This window comes from Balaenoptera borealis, assembly GCF_965194805.1.
Source record: "Balaenoptera borealis genome assembly, contig: HAP1_SCAFFOLD_81, whole genome shotgun sequence".
NCBI classification, from domain to species: domain Eukaryota; kingdom Metazoa; phylum Chordata; class Mammalia; order Artiodactyla; family Balaenopteridae; genus Balaenoptera; species Balaenoptera borealis.
In genome coordinates, this window is record NW_028123982.1 from 737,172 (window position 1) to 759,413 (window position 22,242).

Here is a 22,242-nt window from a genome sequence, read left to right on the forward strand (position 1 = left end):
TTAAATTCCTAAACATTCCTTACATCTTCTCTCCCCCCTGCCCCAGCCATGGTTCAGCTCTAAGCCCTCAGGCTCTCTCTCCAGGACCACTCTCATTGCTTCCTCACTCATCTACCTGAAGGCACGTAAAGGTCAATCCATTCCAAGCAGACCACAGAAAAAAATTCTAACATGCAAATCTAATCATATACCACCTCTAAGTAAAACCCACTCCTTACTCACCAGCTTTAATTGAAGGCCCTGAATGATCTGGACCCTAACTCTTCAGTTTTGTGCTAGAGTTGTATATGTGATTGTTTCCCCCAACACCTTAGGAAATCCACAGGCTTCTAGGGAAACTGACTTCTGCCCTGCCTGGTATGTAGTATCTGGAATGGAATATATGACTTAATACAGAAATACTATTTTAAAATGTGCACAGGACCTCTGCTACTTGAATCAGAGTGGATCTGGGACTGTGGCAGGAATTTCTTGCACAAAGTATCTGGGTAGATGCACCAGAGACCGGGGATGCTGGAAGCCAATTTAGCACCAGGAAGGAAGCAAATATGGCCTCTGTGGGGCACACGTGTGTCCTGGGATAAAATCATGAACCTCTGCATGAAATTATGCCTGAGGGCTATGTTACCTTGAAATGTTTCCATTATGTCAGTAAATAAATTCCTTCATTATTTAATGTATTTAAATTGAGATTTATATAATGGAGAGATATCCTGTGTTCATGCATTGGAAGACTAAATATTGTTAAGATGTCAATTCTTCCCACCCTGATCTATAGATTCAACACATCCCAGTCAAAACCCAGCAAACTATTTTGTGGATAATAACAAACTAATTCCCAAGTTTGTGTGAAAAGGCAAAAGATCCAGAATAGCCAACATAATACTAAAAAAGAATAAAGTTGGGAGACTGACACTACCAGATTGCAAGACTTACTATAAACTATGGCAATTAAGACAGTGTGGTATTTGTTAAAAAAAAATAGATATATGGATTAATGGAAAAGAAGGGTCCAGAAACAGATCCACCTCAATACAGGCAAGTGATCTTGGACAAAGAAAAGAAATAAAGGCAATTCTGTGGAGAAAAACAAATAGTCTTTTCAACAAATGGTGTTGGAAAAATTGAACTTCCATATGAAAAAAAAAAAAAAAATCTAGACACAGACCTTACACCAGTCACAAAAATTAACTCAAAATGGATTATTGTAAAGAAAAAAGTTTCCCTCTGCTCACACATACAATACTTCTGCGACCAGATGTGTGGGTTTTCCACATCAGGCAATTCTCCGACACCTCCTGGATGTCCTACAATTCAATTCAATTCCGACGCCAGCCAGACTCAGCACAGACCCCATGAGGTGGCCTGTCCCCACTTCAGATGCCAGCCCCAAGTCCAAGATGTCCCCTGTGCTTCTGGCTATAAACCAGAGTTTCCACAACCCCCTCCTGAGGCTCAAACATTTTCTAGAACAGCTCAGAGAACTCGAGGAAACACTTATGTTTACAGGCTTATTCCATAATAAAGGACACAGGTGAATAGCCACAGGAATAGATATGGGGGTGAGGTCCAGAAGGGTCCTGAGCACAGAAGCTTTTGTCCCCTTGGAGTTGGGGTGCACTACCCTCCAAGCATGTGGATGTGTTCACTGACCTGGAAGATCTTCAAACCTCACACTTTCGGGATTCTTTGGAGACTTCATCATGTAGGCATGACACATCAACTTCATTTCCAGCCCTCCCCTCTCTCCTGTCTCCAGAGAAGGGGGGTGGGCTGCAAGTTTAAGCTTCTCATCCCGCTTACTCTTCCTGGTGATCAGCCTCCCCACCCAGGAGCGCACCAAGAGTTCTCTCATCAGAAGAAAAGTTGTTCTCATCATCCAGGAAATTACAGAGGTCTCAGGAACTCTGTGCCAGAAACTGGGGAGATATATATACTACTATTTAACAATTATAGACCTAAATATGAAGCACTATACTATAAAACTTCTATAAGAAAATATAGGAGGAAATTTGTGTGACCTTGGGTTTGGTCATGAGTTTTTAGGTATAACCTCCAAAGTACATTCCATGAAAGAAAAAAAAAGAAAAATTAACATTTATTAAAAGTAAAGATGTCTGGGACTTTCCTGGTGGCACAGTGGTTAAGAATCTGCCTGCCAATGCAGGGGACACAGGTTTGAGCCCTGGTCCGGGAAGATGCCACATGCCGTGGAGCAACTAAGCCCATGCGCCACAACTACTGAGCCCACGTGCTGCAACTACTGAAGCCCACGTGCCTAGAGCCCGTGCTCTGTAACAAGAGAAGCCACTGCAATGAGAAGCCCATGCACTGCAACGAAGAGTAGCCCCCGCTTGCTGCAACTAGAGAAAGCCTGCGCACAGCAGCGAAGACCCAATGCAGTGAAAAATAAATAAATAAATGAATAAATAAATAAATTTATTTTAAAAAAAAATTACATGGAAGTAAAATGATCAGTGGTTGCCAGGCATTCTGGCAGGGGAGGAACAAAGAAATAGGAGGCACACAGGGGATTTTTAGGGGGAGGAATGGGTTTTCTCTCACTATAAGTCAAAATCCATAACCCTACCTGTACTTTATACTCTAGTCTGTGAGCACTTTATGCTGTATTCATTATTCATTCATCATTTCCTCAAGAAGTGATTATCGGGCACTATACAATATGTTACGCATGTCCTAAACCAGAATATTCTGTATGCATTTGGACTTAACTTCATCCCTTACTGGAATTTCTTTCTCCATTAGTTGCTTAGCATTTGCATATTTAACATTCCAAACTCTCCCCAGTCATCAAGTGCTCTGAAAAGACATACATAGTGCCTCTCCCCACCAAGAGTTAGTTCATCCTCTTGTCTTACCCGAGCTTCTTCTATACTTGAATATTTCACCATATGGACTGTCATTTAGCTACATCTCTTCTATAAGCTCTTAGAGTTGGGGGAGCATTGTCATTAAAATGACTTTGTAAATTACAACCACCAGTCAGTGAAAACCTTGTGAAACACTAAAGGTTCAAAGAAATATACTTTTAATATCTGTTTTGTGTGGGACTATAAAACATATAAAATAAAAATAATGCAGGTTTTTAGTAAGGTTCAGAGATCTTTACATGGAAAGAAGAAACATTATTAAAAGCCAAAACCATGCAAAATGTAATCAAGTGATCAACATTCATGGGCTGTAGATTTCTGGGAGGGCCTCAGGAGTTAGGGGATGAGTAGGACCTGGATCCAGGGACACGGGCTTGAGGACTGTGGAACAGAATGTAGCATCCCAGCCAAAATCTCTCGTTAACAGAGATGGTAACTGTCTTTCTTTTCTTTTCTTTTTAAAAATATTTATTTATTTATTATTTATTTTGGCTGCACTGGGTCTTAGTTGCGGCACACGGGATCTTCGTTGCAGCACGCTGGATCTTTAGTTGTAGTATGCGGGCTCTTAGTTGGGGCGTGCATATGGGATCTAGTTCTCCAACCAGGGATCGAACCCAGGACCCCCTGCACTGGGAACACAGAGTCTTACCCACTGGACCACCAGGGAAGTCGCTCTTTTATTATTTTTTTAATCAGTTAATAGATTATATTTTTTAGAGCTGTTTAGATTCACAGCAAAATTGGGCGGAAAGTACAGAGTTTTCCCACATACTCCTTGTCCGAATACACGCAGCTTCCCCCATGATGGGCATCCTGCTCCTCGTGGTCCTTCTGCTACAGTCAAGGACACTGCCCTGCACTGCAACGTGTGCTTGTCTTTCCTAGTGGGTAAGAATTTTCTTAGTTTCGGGAAGGTTCTAAATGTTTAGGAAAATCAAAACCATAGCAATAATATTATTGTGTTAAGGAACATACATATTTTGCATGTAAGAAATTCATGCATGTTCCTTAACACTATTAGAACTTCAGCTTTATAACTAAAATGTCAGATGGAGCAATTGATTTAGACTTGTGATTTTTAAGTTGAAATCTTCCTGAGTTGCAACATTTACGTGACCTTTACTAAACTTCACTGTGTTTATAAGTTCAATTTATTACATTTATAAGAATTATATAATACTTAGGTTTTGTTTATTAGGTCAAAATACTTGTAAACGAAATGGGATGTATTATGTTTGCAAATGCAGTTTAAAGATATAAAATGTGTAAATAGGCCAGACTTAACATTAATAACAGCCCCCCTACAAGTGACAGTTAATAATTGCTCCAAAAAATATGATTATAGTAATACGAACTTTAAATCCTTGAGAAGAGCTAGGGTTTTGAATCTGTGACTTATTTTAAAAATCTCAGTAGACTTTTTGGAATAGATGCAGTTTCCTTTCAGGAAAACATATTAAACAAAGTTAAATATGAGAGGTTTTTTAAACGTCTCATATAAACTTTTCCAGAGTAAATCAACCATTCCTTTAATCTTTCAAATGTCTATAATTGTATCAATCAAAATAAAGTGTTTTTTTTTTTTAATGTAATTTTTATTTATTTATTTATTTGACTATGTTGGGTCTTCGAGAAAGCGAGGGCTTTCTCCAGTTGCGGCAAGCGGGAGCCACTCTTCATCGCGGTGCACGGGCCTTTCACTGTCGCGGCCTCTCTTGTTGCGGGGCACAGGCTCCAGATGCGCAGGCTCAGTAGTTGTGGCTCATGGGCCTAGTTGCTCCGCGGCATGTGGGATCTTCCCAGACCAGGGCTCGAACCCGTGTCCCCTGCATTGGCAGGCGGATTCTCAACCACCGCGCCACCAGGGAAGCCCAAAATAGTGTGTTTTTCAGAAGTATTTATTTGCACCGGGTCTTAGTTGTGGCATGTATGCGGGATCTAGTTCCTCGACCAGGGATCGAACTTGGGACTCCTGCATTGGGAGCATGGAGTCTTAGCCACTGGATCACCAGGGAAGTCCCTAAAGTGTTTTTTGTTTTGTTTTGCATTTATCTCTTTGCAATCATGCAGTGAAATTCCAGAGCACAGGGACAATGTCTCATTTATAGTTGATTCTTCAGTGTCTGGCATAAGGCTTTGGCACACAGTAAGTGCTCAATAAATACTGAACACAATACAAAGGTTCTGGAAAAGATGGCAAAGTGTGACAAAGTGGCTCAAATTTACATTCATTCATTGTCAAAATACTTGTACCAAAGCAGTACAAGTGTATCCGAGGTGACTTGAAGCATGATTAATATTTTGGTCAAATCTCAAAGGGAAAAAATTGTGTAATAGCTCATCTCACTTCTCATCCATTCTTGTGTCAGTTAAATCCACAGGAATTGCTGTTGGGCCTTTAACTTTGTGCATCTTGTCCTTGAGTAGCACTGAGGCTTCTGAATTCATTGAGTGTTTCTGGATGTTGATTTAAACATTGGCTTCGCTGTAGTGAAAAGAACTTGGAAAGAAGGAACCTGCGTTCAAGTCCTGATCCTGTCACAGCCCAAATACACCAGAGCAGCTGTGCAGCCTGGGTCAGTTGCTTACCCTCTCTGAGTATCATTTTCCTAGTCTGTAAAAGAAAATGATACCAGTACCTGCCTCATAGCAAGTCTGTGTTTATAAAATGCAGTCGTAATGTATGAATTCAGGGAAACTACACAAATAAAGGACACATGCTATATGCTAACGGTAACTGTTTCTCTCTCTGTTTCGACTTTGCCTTCTAGGTCCTTCCTACTCAGAGTGTGGCCTGTGGCCCAGCAGCACCAGCCTCACCTGGAGCTGGTTGGATGTGCAGAATCGCAGTCTCACCCCCCAGCCCTACCGAATCAGAGGCTGCGTGTTGACAAGGTCCCAGATGACTGCACGTTACAGCTTGAGAAGCACTGTCTACACAGGGTTGAAGGGGTGAATGTGTTCCTTTCTTATCGCTGCTGTAATAAATCTCCACAAACCGACTGCTTGAAACAAGTGTATGATCATACAGTTCTGGAGGCGGAAGTCCTAAACTCAAGGTGTGAGCAGGGCTGGTTCCTTCTCAGGCTCCAGGGGAGGTTCATCTCCTTGACTTTCCAGCTCCCGGAGGCGCCTGCATGCTGGGCTTGTGGCCCATTCCCGCGTCGTTGCTCTGACCGCTGCCTCTGGCTTCAACCTTCCTCTCTGACTCTGACTCCCCGACCTCCCTCTTTCACTAACAGGACCTTTGTGATGACAGTGGGCCACCCGGATAATCCAGGATACCCTTCCCACCTCAAGTTCTTAGACTTTAATCACTTCTACAAAAATCCCTTTTGTCGTGCAAAGTAACATATTCACAGGGGGATTAGGACACTGGCATCTCTGAGGGGCCATTGTTCTGTCTGTAACAGATTCCATGTGACTAAGCTTTGCTCAGTTCATCAGAAATCTATTTCAAAACAGTGGCAACTGAATGACATGCTCGCATTAATTGGTTGATTCGATCATTTGTATCCTCAGTGTTTCAGGGCGTAAATGCTGCCCAACGATTCACTTATGTTCTTTGTCCTCACTCTCTTCCACTCCCACCCCCCGAACTCCTCTCTCTTCTGCGTGCCCACCCCACATTTCACCTTTACTCTCAACGAATGACTTGGCTTCCCATTTCACAGAGAAGTTACAGTCTATCAGACATTTTTGCTTGAAAATGCCACACCACACGGCATGCGGAACTTCCCTGACCAGGGACTGAACCCGCATCCCCTGCAGTGGAAGAGCCAAGTCTTAACCATTGGACCACCAGGGAAGCCCCACCAGACATTTTTGATGATAGGTGATTCTATAATATTTTGGCATATATCCTAGAAGGAGTTTAGAGAATTACGTAGAATTGCTATAATAAAACTCCTTTCATTCCCTCTACGTACTTATTATATGAACAGGGTGTTTGGTTATTTTTTTAAAATTTGCATTATAAAAAGAAAACTATGAATAGAACTGATGCTGAAGCTTGTCTTATTTTATTAATATGTAATATTTATCCACAGATATATGAATTAAATTTTAAAGGCCCTACTCATCTCATTAGGAGAGATATTTCAATAATATTTTACTTTTTATGTTAATAGTTTTCAAAATTATAAAACGGTATGCTATTTTACCAATTATGTACTAAAATAATTATATCTAAATTTAGGATGAATATTTTATTACATTCATATTTTTGTTGCAGATAGGTATGGTACGTTGATTAATGGAATACAGTATAAAGTTCAGTTAGGGAAATTAAAAGGATATGAATGTTCAAGGAATGAAGGTACATTTTGAAGTTGCTAAACTGCTAAAAAAAAATAGCTTGTTTTTGTTTTTGTTTTTGTTTTTTAGCTCGTCTATCTTCTCAATGTGTGATGGTGGATACCAAAGTGCTAGAGTATTTTGATTTCATTGACTGTATTTCAAAGATAAAATATTTTTTAATATGCTAGAAATTATGTCCTTTGCAACTATTTACATATAAAAAGAATATGTTTGGATCTCAAATTTAAAATGTGTGAATTACCTGCTGTATAAAAAAATAAATAAAATAAAATTCAAAAATTTTAAAAAAAGGTGTGAATTGTACACATTTTTTCAAACATTTTTTAGGGTACTGAGCAAAGCAGTTTGAAGACCCAGGAGCTACAACATTGGTTTTCAAGCCTAAGCACGCACCAGAATCCCTGGAAGGTGGTTAAAACGCAGGTCGCCGATCTCCTCCGCAGACATTTCTCACTCACTTGGTCCGGAGTGGAGCTGGGGAATTTGCATTTTTCATCAGTTCCCAGGTGGTTCGAACGCTGCTGGCCCCCACCCTGAGAACCGCAGTCCTGCTCTAGAATTACTAGCCTACGTGCAGTTGACTAAACTGGAAACACGGGTATCCCCCTCTCCACCTGCAAATAGGAAGCGAGTGTAACCACCCCTCCCCATCCCCCGCCCTGGTCCAGCGCAGCCCCGCCCTCACCTGGATCTCCGCCGCCCCCCACCTCACGCCGTCTCTCCGCAGCGCAGCCAGAAAAACCTTCCCGAAGCTCAGCTGCGATTAGTCACACGCTTTCTCAGAACCTTCCCTAACCCTCCGTTAGACTGAAGATGCAAGATCAAATATCCTTCTGTATCTCTTGGTCTCGGCTCACTTTTAGAGCTTCATCCCCCATCTCCAATCCTCACCACCACTGTAAACTCCAAGTCTACTGGAGTATTTCTTGTCCTTTAATGTGCTCTGCTCTTTCTCACCTCTGGGATGCAATTTAAACTCTGGGGAAAACGCCTCTGCTCCCCCAACCCTTGTTCACTGTGCTGAGTCCTACTCACCTCCAGATTGCTTGTTAGAAGTCACTTCATCCAGAGCTCTTCCTGGTCTCTTTACAACCAGCTCAAATCCCGCCAAATGTGCTCTCACGACCTCACTGCTGGCTTCAAGGATCACACATTACATTTTTTTTTTAATAGTAATCTTTTTAAAATTTTATTTATTTATTTATTTATTTATTTGGCTTGTTGGGTCTTTGTTTCTGTGCGAGGGCTTTCTCTAGTTGCGGCGAGCGGGGGCCACTCTTCATCGCGGTGCGCGGGCCTCTCACTGTCACGGCCTCTCGTTGCGGAGCACAGGCTCCAGGTGCGCAGGCTCAGTAGTTGTGGCTCACGGGTCCAGTTGCTCCGCGGCATGTGGGATCTTCCCAGACCAGGGGTCGAGCCCGTGTCCCCTGCATTGGCAGGCGGATTCTTAACCACTGCGCCACCAGGGAAGCCCCACACATTACATTTGATGGTACTTGCCTGTTTGCTTGCCTGTCTCTCTCCCTCCAGATTTCAGTTCTCTGGGGACAGGACCTTGTCTTGTTTACTGTTGTATCTCTGGTTACAGTGCTGGAGCATAGTAGATATGCCGCAGATGTTTGTTGAATGAATTCATGTTCCTCCCGTTCGCATGGCACCAATGCTGAAATGAGGAGCACAGAATAGAGTCATGGTCTCTGCCGCTAGCATTTCCACAGAAGACGGTGGCAGGAAGACAAACACACAGAGAAAGAGAAGACAGTATGGTTTACTGTGAGAGTGAGTGACGCAGAGTGTAAGTGCAACAGAAGTTTCAAAAGAAGGGAGATCGTGCTTGATGGATTGTTTGGAGGAGACCAAATGAAGACCTTGAATCTCCCCATTTTCTTTTCATGACTTTTCTAGTTGAGGACAAACGGTATTTTGTGAGCCTTTGGGCAAGGCAGTGAGTTATTTATTTAGAATCAATCTTTTCTGTGACTGGGAGCTATTACATGAAGAGAGGCTGGCCAGCCTGCCCTATGACCTTAGTGCAGTAAGTTCAAAACTTGTAACTTCTATTGATTATTATTATTTTTTTTAAACTTTTTTTTAAATTAATTAATTAATTAATTAATTTATGGCTGTGCTGGGTCTTCGTTTCTGTGCGAGGGCTTTCTCTAGTTGCGGCAAGTGGGGGCCACTCTTCATCGCGGTGCGCGGGCCTCTCACTATCACGGCCTCTCTTGTTGCGGAGCACAGGCTCCAGACGCGCAGGCTCAGTAATTGTGGCTCACGGGCCTAGTTGCTCTGCGGCATGTGGGATCTTCCCAGACCAGGGCTCGAACCCGTGTCCCCTGCATTGGCAGGTAGATTCTCAACCACTGCGCCACCAGGGAAGCCCCGATTATTATTATTTTTGCATCAGTTCATATCTGGTCCCAGGGAATGTAGACAGATACAGAATTTCAGTTTTTGGAAGCTGCATGCAGTTTTATTGCAGCAAGGAGGTGAAAAATGGTTCCTCCAAAATCTAGTTTAGTGAATTGCTCTAGTTGAAAAAGATGTAATAATAGTGTTTTCTTTCAAAGATATTTAAAGGCACACATTTTCCTTCAAGTCTTATATACTATACAGAGTGAAAGTACTCAAAGATTCTAAGAATCATGCATTCTTACATCTATGACAAAGGCAGTAAAAGCCTTTTTAACAAATATTAAATTTTAACAAACATTAAACATTTTGCCGCGAGCGGGGGCTATTCTTTGTTGCGGTGCGCGAGCGTCTCATTGCGGTGGCTTCTCTTGTTACGGAGCACGGGCTCTAGGCGCGTGGGCTTCAGTAGTTGTGGCACGTGGGCTCAGTAGTTATGGCTTGTGGGCTCTAGAGCGCAGCCTCAGTAGTTGCGGCTCACGGGCTTAGTTGCTCCGCAGCATGTGGGATCTTCTCGGACCAGGGCTCGAACCCGTGTCCCCTGCATTGGCAGGCAGACTCCCAACCACTGTGCCACCAGGGAAGGCCATGCATGTTTATTTAACATATACTGCTGCAGTTTCCCTGATTATTTCTGTAAAGAAAGTATCCAGAAAAAAATTAAGGCTCCAAATAAAATCCTTCAGGGACAAAAGGGAATAGCTACAAATAGGGCAGGAACAGCTGAGAGTGTGACTTGCAGACACAGGAGCGGGGATGCTTGCAGACTAGGAAGCCCTTCTGGAGAAATGATCTGGGGCAGCATAGTAAGTAGGTGTATGTATGAATGTTCGTGGGAGGCTGTTCTGAACATAAAGGGCAACAGAACACAGGGGTGGGTTTTGTGGAGTGGGCCAGGGAGGCAAAGCCTGCAGTGAGAGGATGGGCTTGGGCAGAGCAGTGCATGAGCCACGTGTAGGAGGCTGGAGGGCCTGAAATGCACACAGATGCCACATGAGTCAGGTCTGCGTGAAGCTGGGAAGGCCGAGAAAAGGCAGCAGATAGGAATGTAGCAAACAAGGGCAGAACTGTCGGAGTGGGTGACGTGTGGCTGGAGAGGAAGGGGCAGAGGCGAACAGTGAGGAGGGAACACGTCACAATACTGACCATGCAGGAAAGTGAAGCATGCGCAGTGATTTCGTAAGATCGATGCTGTAGGTTCTTTAGAGAAAGTAGCTATAGGGGTTCCAGAAGGGCGACCAACTCATTTTTAATGCTGAAGAAAACCCACAAAGTTCACAAATGAGAAACATAAGCATTAGTTTTTAATGCCATTAATAGGTTGGATGAGATTGGGGGCGTTACTAAAGACCCACACCAAACCATATCAAAGAGAAAGAGAATTTCATACCGATGAATAGGGGAAGTATGGTTCCATGTACCAGACAATAATTTTGGAGTATATAAAATTTATTAATTGGACTGACCCTGTTAAAATGATAATTATTGTGCATATCTGTGCAGCACACATCTAGGTTTATAAAATACAGCATAAGAATATTAAATATACTTTGCCATCAAAGTAAAAAAGAGGCCATTATACTTGACTGAATGCATTCCCCTAATAAGGCACAGTGTAAATGAGCACTTTTCACAGCCTCGACTCAAGGGTCATACACAGATATGAGTGGATAAGCGGAGAAGTAAATATTAGCTTCTTCCACCAATTTATTTGCTTCTGAGGCTTAAAATATAGAATACATTCTCCTTTGTCTACTGTGCTTTATAAGGAAGTTAGTTTCAGAGTCTAAGGAACTGAAAAACAATTGACTTAAACAGAACTATTCTTTCCTGGAAAATATATGTTGCAATTTATAAAAGGAATATCTGGGTTTGTTTTTGTTTTTGTTTTTACAATGTTGCAAAAGCTTGCAGTCAGCTGATAGTGCTTAACCATCATTTTTAGGCTTCACTGTGTGCTGATAATTTTGGCAAAATTCATGGGAACTTCCAAATGAGAAAGACTTTAAAACTACTGACAGAGAGCATCGTGAATTCTTGAAGCACTTTTTGGCGGGGAGTTAAATGTTTTAAATCCCTGCGGTTAGCTCTTCTCACAGCAGACCCAATGCTGAGGTGAACCCCTGGTTAATGACCTTGTTCAAGGTCACCGAATAAATCAGTTTCAGTTCTAGGGCTGGACTTCTAACCTCAGAGTCCTTACGTGTAGCCTGTCTCCTGAGCTGAGTTGCCAGTAATAGACTCGTTAGATACTTTGGGTTTTCAGATCTGGTTTAAAAATTCAATGTGAGGGCTTCCCTGGTGGCGCAGTGGTTGAGAGTCTGCCTGCCAATGCAGGGGACACGGGTTCGAGCCCTGGTCTGGGAAGATCCCACATGCCGCGGAGCAACTGGGCCCGTGAGCCACAATTACTGAGCCTGCGCGTCTGGAGCCTGTGCTCCGCAACAAGAGAGGCCGCGACAGTGAGAGGCCCGCGCACTGCGATGAAGAGTGGCCCCCGCTCGCCACAACTAGAGAAAGCCCTCGCACAGAAACGAAGACCCACCACAGCCATAAATAAATAAATAAATAAATAAATAAAATTAAAAAAAAAAAAATTCAATGTGAGTAAACCATGAAAACAGATAACACGTGCAATTTACATACTTTACAGCATTGCTTAGTGCTGAGTAAAAATCTAGATGCCCTCAGATCCAGACACATCCAGGTTTAGAAATGCTTTATTTTGGCCAATAAACTGTTGAAAACTTTGGTTTTCAATTAGTTGCCAACATTGAAAAATGACAAGTATTGTGTAGCTGGCTTTCTGGCTTCTTTTTAAAATTTTAAAGATCTGAGCTAATGTGTAGTATAGTGAATATAGACAACAATATTGTATTATAATAATCAAACTTGCTAAGAGACTAGAACTTATTTATTCCAACCACTAAAAGGAAATGATAATTATGTAACCTGATAGAGGTGCTAATTATCGCTACAGTGACTGTCACACTACAATATGAAATGTATCAAATTGACATGTTGTACACATTAAATTTACGCAATGTTATATGTCAAGTATATGTCAATAAACATTATTTTAAAGAGCTGAGGATATTGGCCTATACTCGCAAATGATAAAAATCCCCTGGAGCTGGGGAGCACGGCCCCCTTCAGATGGCGTAGTTCATCCCCGCCTTCACATGGCTTCTTCATTCATTACATGAAGAGCCTGGGCCTGCAGGCACGTGAATTAGAGAAGCTTGCTGTGGAGGGGTTCTAGTCGTGTCACCAGATTAGAAACTTCAGTAGTCTCAAGGCCATTTTCCTGAGCTGCCAGGCAGAGCCTTTACAAGGGATGGTCCTTCCATCTCATCTTTCTTATCATCTTATCTCTCTCCACTTATCTTTCTCTGCTCCCTACCATCACCCTCCTGTTTCCGTTCCAACTAGTAGGCTTTCCCTGAATATAAAGTACACTATGCTATAGCTAAAATACTCATTGTGCCCTAAATACAATGTGTACATGTTGATACTCATGATTGTACACATACTACTGATTTACCTTGCCCAAAGAGCCTTCTCCATAGTATCCCTTTTCTCCAGGGCAACTTTCTACATACTTTCCTATCAGTTCTAATATGACTTTCTTTTTTAATTGAGGTGTAGTTGACTTACACTGTTTCAGGTGTACAACAAAGTGATTCAGTATACCTGTGTATATACATATATATACATACAGATATATATATATTGTTTTTCATATTCTTTTCCATTATAGGTTATTACAAGATAGTGAATATAGTTCCCTGTGCTATACAGTAGGCCTGGTTGTTTATCGACTTTATTTTATTTTTGCAAAACCAAATTTTACTTAAAGCACAAATATACATTACTTTTTGCAAACAGATCCATGACACGTGACTAGACAGTGAGGTCAGATAGCCACATAGTGCACATTTAAGTCCGCTGCGGCTTCCAGGTGCTGAGGGAGTGGCCCCAGGCCCTTGGACACAGATGTCTGGGCTGGTTCTAGGGGGCGACAGTTCAGGCTGAAGTTTAATGCCTTGAATACTTGCTTCACTTGAGTACCACGCAGTGGCAGCTCTTGACATTATTAAAAAGGACACAGTGCATTAAAGGGAAGGTTACAGACGGGTTTGGTGAATGACTAATTTTCACTACATAAACACACAAACTTAAGTGACTGTATCAGCCATTCTAACATCTGTATAGAAATTCCCAGGAAGACGTGTTCCGCAAGGCTAATTGTAAACCAGGACATACATTTGGAAGTCGGTCCCTTGCGGTGCCTGCAACAGGAGTGTCCTTGAGACGCTGTGGTAGCGGGACAGGTCGCTTTTCAGAAGAGCTGCCTGGGGTCTAGCAGCTTCATCCTTCAAGCCCCCCTTGGTGCACGTGGGCTTTGGGGGCCGTCTTGGGGAGGACAGGGCAGAGGCACTCCTCAATAAATAAGGCCGCGTACAAACTTGGGCTTCGCGCTCCATCCTGCAGTCGCCCCACCCCTTAGCCCAAGTGAGTGATGAGGAAGAAGCCACAGCAGCCAGCAGGGTGGGAGCGGCCGTCCTGCTTCCCTGCTGGGGTCTCCCCGAGTTGCTGGTGGTTGAGCACGCTGACGAGGGCTGGTGTCTCCTTTCTGCAAAAGCACCAGTGCACACGGGAAGGATGCAGGGTGGGGCTGTCCTGGAGCCCCTCTAGTGACGGTTCATGGGACAGCAGTAGGGAAGCAGCTTAACGGCCCAGCCAACCTGGTACTTTTTGAGAGCAGCTGACTCGTGAAAGAGAAGCTCCAGCCCACGGTCTTCAGTGTTGCCGGTGGGGCAGCAAGCGGAGGAACTGGGCCACATGTGCGTGGAGAAGCTGGCGTGCTGGGCACAGACCTGCCCAGAAGGACAACGACCAGCCCTTGGGGTCGGCTTGGTGTGGCGGCTCCTCCGGCCAAGGCGGCTCCCACTTCCTGCTGGAAGAAGGCTGCCTCACCCTTGCGGGGAGGCAGGGCTGTGAAGTGGTCAGTCTCCTCCCCGCTGGAGGGTCAAGCGTGGTTTAAGTCACAGCTTCAGCAGACGCCGCTGTTTAACCAGTTTCTGTTCCCTTAGGAAACAAAGACCCACAACCAAATCCTACACGACAGTAAACACGGTTTCTCCACAATATTGCTTAGGAAAATCAAGAGCCAGCAATCCAGTCATCCTAAAGGTCCCAAGTGTCGCGGGCAAGGGGGATTTTTCTGGGGAGACGGATCCCTGCGTGGGGTGGGCTAGTTCTGTGCCCAGAGGCCTGTTGGGGTGTGTGACCCCGGGGCATCAGGACTTCACAGTGACGCGATCCTCGGAGGAATAGAGGCCCGAGGGTGAAAAATGAGACCAAAACCAACCGGGGGTCTGCTCTCCTGGGTTTAGGCTGACGCCAGAGCTCTGCATGCGGATGCGGGGAAGTGGGCGGACACGGGGCTGGGGGGAGGGAGGGAGCCGGCCGAGGAGGCGGGGAGAGGTGGGGCTCCACAGTGCGGTCTCCACGTCCGAAAACCCCAAGTAGCCGAGATGAACGCGCCAGCAGGTTCACTCCTGCAATCCAGCGCGTGCAGTGAGCGCTGGATCCCAGGTCTCTACCAGATGCTATCGGAGGCTGCGACGGTAGCGGAAGGCTGGGTGATGCAGAGGAGAAACGCTGTAAGGTCAGGATTCACCACCGCGCATCCTAGGTCCTGGCGCCAGGCCAGTCGCAGGCACAGGAACAGAAGAAACAATACCAACCCCCCAGGTTGTGTTCACGGAGGAACGCAGGAGGGCTCTCAGAAATACCGTGGCGGGGTGGTGTGCTTTGGAATGGAAGCCGTGTCCCTCCAAGGAAGCAAGGGCGGGCCGCGCGTCCGCACCCAGTGCCTGGAAACGCGCCCGCGGGCCCACGAGGCGCCAGGAGCGCCAGGAGCGCCCAGAGGCCTGGCTGGAACTGCGGGGGGAGGCGTCCGTAATGAGGTGACAGCTGGTTCTCGGGAGGGTGGAGACCAAGTTCCAAGGCCACGAGCACCGTGAACTCAAACTCAATTGGATCCCGGCTGTGGAATGGAAACCTTTCTTCTGACGTGTCCGTGAGTTGCTTCACGTGGTTCTGGCGAGGTCGCTGTTGATCTCGGCGGCCAGCAGCGCGCAGGCGCCCGGCACGGTTTGGGTTCTGTTTGTTGGGCTCGCCCTGCAGGACCAGCTTCTCCAAGTTCATGGAGGCCGCCGACACCGTCCCGGGCTCCAAACCGCACTCCTCGGACAGGTGCCGCATCTCTCGTCTGAAACTCCTGATTTTGCTCCGCGTCAGCTGGATGTGCGGGAACTGCTCCCGGAAGGTCCCGTTCACGTGCTTCTCCAGGTCGGAGGGCTTCACCTGCTCTAACACCGCGGGCGTGCAGGACACGAGGACGAGGACGCGCTCGTGCTGGCCGCGGGGCCGCTGCGGGTCGTCAGGAGGCGGGGCGGTACTCCAGGTACCCCGTCCCCCTCGGCGGCCCCTCGTTCCGAGCCGGCCGGCGCCGCCCTGGGCGGGACAGGGTTACATCTGGACCCCAGCAGAGGGCGGGGCCGCTGGGCCGGGCGGTCCGGCTTGAACTTGACCAGGGCGTTGGTGGGTACAGGAACTTGGCGTAAGACGCGACCTTGCCATCCGCCCCCAACTCAACGCCTTCCAACGGGAAGACGATCTCGGAAGACACGGACACACACCGCCGGATGGATCCTCTGCTTCTGGCTGTCCACCCTCAGGCCACTGGCCCGCAGGCCTTCTCCACGGGTCTGGGCCGAGAAGGCTGCACACAGGGACGGCTGGGCGCAGATCAGCACAATCCTGCTGTGCTTGGTGTCCTACTGCCTCATGTTCTTGGTGAAGTGGGTCTCCTTCAGGCCTTTGTGTCTCGGGATCCGGATACATGTGTGGTTCTTTGGACCGAGACACATCCAGCGGCATCTCCAGAACCTTGAACGAGCAGCGCTGGGAGGCGATTCGCCTTCTCTGGCGCTACCCGTCCAGGCCCAGGCCGGGGGCACGGGCGGCTATCGATTTTACATATAGTAGTTTGTATCTGTTAACCCCAAACTCCTAAGTTATCCCTCCCCCCCTTTCCCCTTTGGTAAGCATAAGTTTGTTTTCTATGTCTGTGAGTCTATTTCTGCTTTGTAAATAAGTTTCATTTGCATCATTTTTTTTATATGCCATGTGTATGTGATATCATATATTTGTCTTTCTCTGTCTGACTGACTTCACTTAGGTCCATCCATGTTGCTGCAAATGGCGTTATTTCATTTTTTTTAAATGGCTGAGTAGTATTCCAGTATCACTTCTTAAGCGAAGACTTCTCGAATCAGCCCACTTCCATCCTCTCCAGTGTTCCTCACTTTCTCCTCCTGGATCTTCTGTTACAGCACATAGCAACTTGCCTTATGGTAATCTGGCTATTTATCTACCCAGCCTGCCCCAATAACACCCCCCTGCACTGTGTTATTTTCCTCTTTGACCTCAGGATCTGGCTTTCTTCCACTTCCAGGTAGCTTCTTCCATTCCAGATTAACTCTGATAGGAGACTTCTCCTCTGCAAGTTTGAGGCAAGCACCACTGTTAGCTGAGCACTTTGGTCCAGCCAGCTTGACCTACCAAGAAAGGGGGACCAGACATTCCTCTCTAAATTGCTGGTTCAGGAACCCTTCCACATGTCCTTGACAACAGGGATAAGTCTGTTGTGATGTACCAGTCCCTGACCTTGGGATGTATGGCACAGAGTAAAGAATACAAATTCCTAATATCTGCAGTCCAGTGTGTTGTTCGACCTATTAGATAATTGGGTGGAGCCTCCTGACTGCTGTTCGTAGATGCTGTAAGATCCCAATTTCATGCCTCTTCTCCACAACCAAAAGTTCATAAGAAATCCAGCAAACCTCCCATGTCTAGTTTTTTGTTTCGTGTTGTTTGTATTTGCGTTTCAAAAAATAAACACACAGAGCCCATGATTTATGTGGAAGCCTCAAAGCGTGGTGTTTCTGTCATGTCACTGGTTTTGCAGAGGCAGAGCTGGATCCAACCACTGACAGCACAGAAGTTCGTTCTGGGCACAGGCAGGGGAGCCCTACATTGAGTTGGGGTGGTCCAAAGAGGCTTTTGCAGAACAGACTCTTGCTTGAAGATGGAGGTACTTGCTTGAAGGGAGTGTGCACACCCTTTCTGGTTCTTGACTTTCCCTAATGTGGGGATGGGGGTTAAGACGAGGTAGAGCAGAGTTGCTTGGCATAAGAGCCTGTCACTTTCCAGAAGGGGTAGCACCACCAGGCAGCACTGTATCATTTCAACTTAAGAAGGAACATAAACTTGTGGTTCAAGAGCTATCAGAACTGCTTCTGGGCAGTGTCACAGTGTGTTGATCTTGGGGAGTTTGGGCCCTGCTTTTGACCTTTGCTAAATCTAAAACCTTAATGAAAATGATATGTTCTGCAAGCGGCATTATTTCATTCTTTTTTATGGCTGAGTAATATTCCATTGTATATATACTGTATAGCACAGGGAACTCTACTCAATACCCTGTAATGACCTAAATGGGAAAAGAATCTAAAAAAGATTGGATATATGTATACGTATAACTGATTCACTTTGCTGTACACCTGAAACTAACACAACATTGTAAATCAACTGTACTCCAATAAAAATTAATTTAAAAAAAAGAAAAAAATGATATGTTCTGGTTTCCAGCCAAGGTTTGCCTTCAGATCTTTACGGAGGTGGATCATGCAAATGGAACCTGGAGTCTGCTTGGCTCCCCGTGTGGAGCTCAGTGTTTATGAGGCAGGGTAAAGATCTCATCCTTGTGGGTTGGTTACATCTGTGCTCTGCTTCTGACCACACCCCTTCTCCTCTGTGTGTGCGCGATTGAGAGAGAGGTTTGGAGACGATGGAAATGAACCCTGGCTGAGATCAAGAGATGATAGTAAATAACAAAACGTCCATATGTGCCTGTTTTTCTTCTTCCTGTTCTTTACCCATCACAACTCCGGTCTCCCTTCAATATTTGGAAAATAAACCACATAAAATATTGTGATATCTTCTTATTACTTCCCATGTGAAAGAAGATTCCCCGGGATGTACTGTGACTTGTGAAGCTTCCTTCTTAAGATGAACTGATCTATGTATCTAGGTATCTATGTATCTATCTATCTGTCTATCTATCTATCTATCATTGACCTATCCATCCATCAATCATCTATCTATCCATCCATCCATCAATCATCTATCTATCAACCATCTATCAGTCATCTATCCATCCATCTATCAATCATCTATCTATCAGCCTGTCTGTCTTGATCACCTTAACCAGGGGGAATCTGGCTTCATTTTGAATCACCGCCACACAGGTGCTGTTCCTGAGGTTCATGCCAGTCTTCTGTTTTATAGTATGTCTGCACCTTTTATATCGATGATAGCCCATGTGATTTTGACTGAAGTGTTTTGAATTTAGACACACTGGATTTGAATCCTAGCTTGTTTACCCTGTAATTCTATGTATGATTTGCGGCAAGTTATTTATTTGAGGCTCAGTTTTTTCATCCATAAAATGAGGAAAGTAAAAGGAATTTTGATGAGGATCAGATCAACTATTGGGTACTTAGGTAAGTGAAGTAATGTTTGGAGCTTATGGTTAGATCCCCAACTGGGCTTGAGTCTTGGCTTTGCTGGCACTTACCCTGTGGCATCGGTCAGCTCCTGTGTCCTCCGTGGGCCTTTGTACTAGTGGTTAGATGGGGAGATGGTTGACCACATGCCAGCACAGAGAGGGTGCCAGGGCCTTTTTATCTTTGTTATTGTTGATGCATATATTCATACCCGGAAGTTTCCTGGCAGTGTTCATGTATTTTCTCATTTAATCTTCCTTAGTTCTCCCTCCCTCCCTCCCCACCCTTCCATGAGCTGGTTGTGTTACTAGTTTACAGGTGAGGAAGCACAAAGCTCCACAGCTAAGTTTCTAGAAGAAGACGGTGCTAGGATTTATGATTTAAACCCAGGAGTTGCCTGGCTTTAATTTCATGTACTTTGTGTTAGATCATGATGAAGCTAACATGCAGTAAAGGATTCAGTCAATGTTAACATTCATACCAGCCTTGGAATTGTACATGGTTCATGTCTTAGGGGAGATCATGTTATCGCTGGGGAGAGGGCAGCACAGTGAATACTCACACAGAGGAAATGCTGGTACAGATGCTAAACGTGCTGCGGGAACACAGACGATGATGCACTCAACTGCCTGGGGAAGGAAAGGGGGAGAAGCCCCCCATAGAGAGCGGGCATTCAAAGCGGCACTGGAAGGTTAAGTAGGAGTTTGTCAGGTGGAAAGCTGAGCTGTCTTTGAGAGAAAAACTCATTCTGCCCCAGAGGCTCTGATGGATCCTGGCACATCCAGGAAACGGGGAGGTATCCAGGTTGGCAGGAACAAAGGGGGACTTGAGAAGGACGAGAGGAGATGTGTGGGCAGATGGCTATCCGTGAGGGCATCGTCACAGGCCAGACCAGGACCCAGAATTCCATCTCAGAATCACTGGAGATCTACAAGGATTTTCCTGGCAAGAGAAGGGAGTGCTTGTTTTTGCTTTTGGTGAGGTCTCACTGCATGGTGAGAGGTGGATGCAGGAGACTGGCAATCAAGGTAGAGAGTACTGAAATCGTTCCAACTAGGTCCGAGAGCGCAAGCAATTGTGGTGAATGATAGTCTAATTCTAGAGGCCTGTCTGAGTTAGAGATGATTGGTTTTGGCGACTGACTGGATTTAGGATGTGCAGGTTTGTCAAAACCAAGGTTTCTAGTTTGGGAGACTGGATGGAAGATGTAATTTTTGACTAATTTTTAATAATTCATACTCTCAAAAATTTTGAACAATTCACACTTTGTTAGTTTCCCAAAGGACTCTTTAGTTACATCATTTAACTGAATGCTGGCACATCAAAGCTAATTAGATGCTTTTTTAAAATAGTGGCTAGAACTTGGGATTGTTATGAATGTGCATCACTGGGAAGAAGACCCATGCAGAGGGAAGCATTCAGCCTGGTTTGAGGCAGATCAAAAGCATTTGTTTAAATCCCAACCCAGTCAGTGCTTATGAAATTTCATTTTAGGATACTTCAGATTTATTGATTACTTGTTCAAAAGATTTAAGTCTCTGCAGAGGAGTTTGTATTTAATTCATCTGTGTTGTGTATGCTGTGTTTTCAGAGGCATTCTGAGGAGGCCACGCTGCATCAGGAACCTGACTCCCTCCATGGTGATGGGGTGAGATGTGGAGCCCGGCAGGCTTATCTCTGAAACAGGCCATGAACTTGCCTCAAAGGACGGCTTTGTTTTTTCTTTAAACTCTTCCAACATCTGAATTAGAGCAGGCCAGATCTGACAGACTGTTTGACCCTGGAATTGTAAGAGGAATCCACTTTTGTGGTGGAAAGGCCTCATGCAAAATAGAAAAGCTGTGTTGGGACCTGTCTCCCAAAAAGATAAAGCAAAATGTTCTGACCACGAAGATGGAATTTCAGCATCTGCATGTTGGTAAGGGTCACCGAGGATGAACAGACACAGTTGTTAATCGTCTGAGCAATAATACATGGGAAAGATGAGAAGAAAGAAGGAAAAATAAGGTCTAGAAACAAACAAAAATTTATTTTGCTACTTGAGTAGGCTTTTGAAAGCTTTAAGAAGAGTGGAAGAACAGAATTTTCAATTTGAAGTTCATTTACCCTTAATTGTACTTCTGAAATCCAGAAAATGAAAGTTAAAGCTTTTTTTGTTTTGATCATAGAAAGTGTGTAACTATGGACTTTATAAAACTATGGATTTACCTAACAGTTTGCTTTGTTCACTCTGACAGGTCTTTGTTCCCCCTGCAGTGCTCTGCTGTTAGCTAATACTTTATGGGGAGACCATTTTCTGAAGCTGTAGAAATGTAGATCAGTTTACAGCATTTACAGTGTATCTGGAATAAAGTAGTTGTTCACAGTTAATTATTTCTGAGAACTGAAGTGTGTGTGTAGTGGTGGGAGATGTGTGGGCATGTGTGGGTTCACTAAAATGGTCTTCTTTTAGTCATTGTTATATCAGGTTAGTGCTTTCCTTGAGGTGTCAGTCACTGAGAGAAATAATAGCTTTGTTGTCTGGGTCGTCTGAAGGTGAGAGTAGTAAATGATTAAAATATTAACTATTATTAATAAATACAGTTGGTGCTATTTATCGAGCATTTACCAGAGCTTGAGGCACTGTGATTTGCAAAAATTATCTCATACTATCCTCATTGTACCCAGGAGAATGTGAAGTTCAGGGAGATTAAGTAACTTTTTCAAAATTAAGACTATGAACCAAGGTTTAAATTAATGTTTGTAAACTCTAAAAGTATCTTTCTAGTTGTCAGATCATCCTACCATTTCCGTCTTTTAAAATTTCTTTCCGTTGGGTAAAACTAGAAGCTCTGTTACATATTTAATCCAGCTAGAATGTCAAGTTGTATTCAGCTTGGATTTTTTTAGAAAACATCATTTTTCAGGGTCTCAGAGTATAGGCTCTGTGTACTGCAGGAAAGCTTATCTGCTTAGTTGGAGGTAGGAAACCTTAATTT

At 44.6% G+C, this 22,242-nt stretch overlaps 1 pseudogene across 1 annotated transcript; it reads right to left on the reverse strand.

Annotated features, from left to right (window-relative positions):
* Positions 1-14,132: 14,132 nt before the first annotated feature.
* Positions 14,133-19,345, reverse strand: LOC309621261 (CDK5 and ABL1 enzyme substrate 2-like; annotated as a pseudogene). Its single transcript has 4 exons — positions 19,336-19,345; positions 15,502-16,663; positions 14,507-14,650; positions 14,133-14,262 (listed from the first exon to the last, which is right to left on the reverse strand). The product of its transcript is annotated as a CDK5 and ABL1 enzyme substrate 2-like (transcript).
* Positions 19,346-22,242: the final 2,897 nt, after the last annotated feature.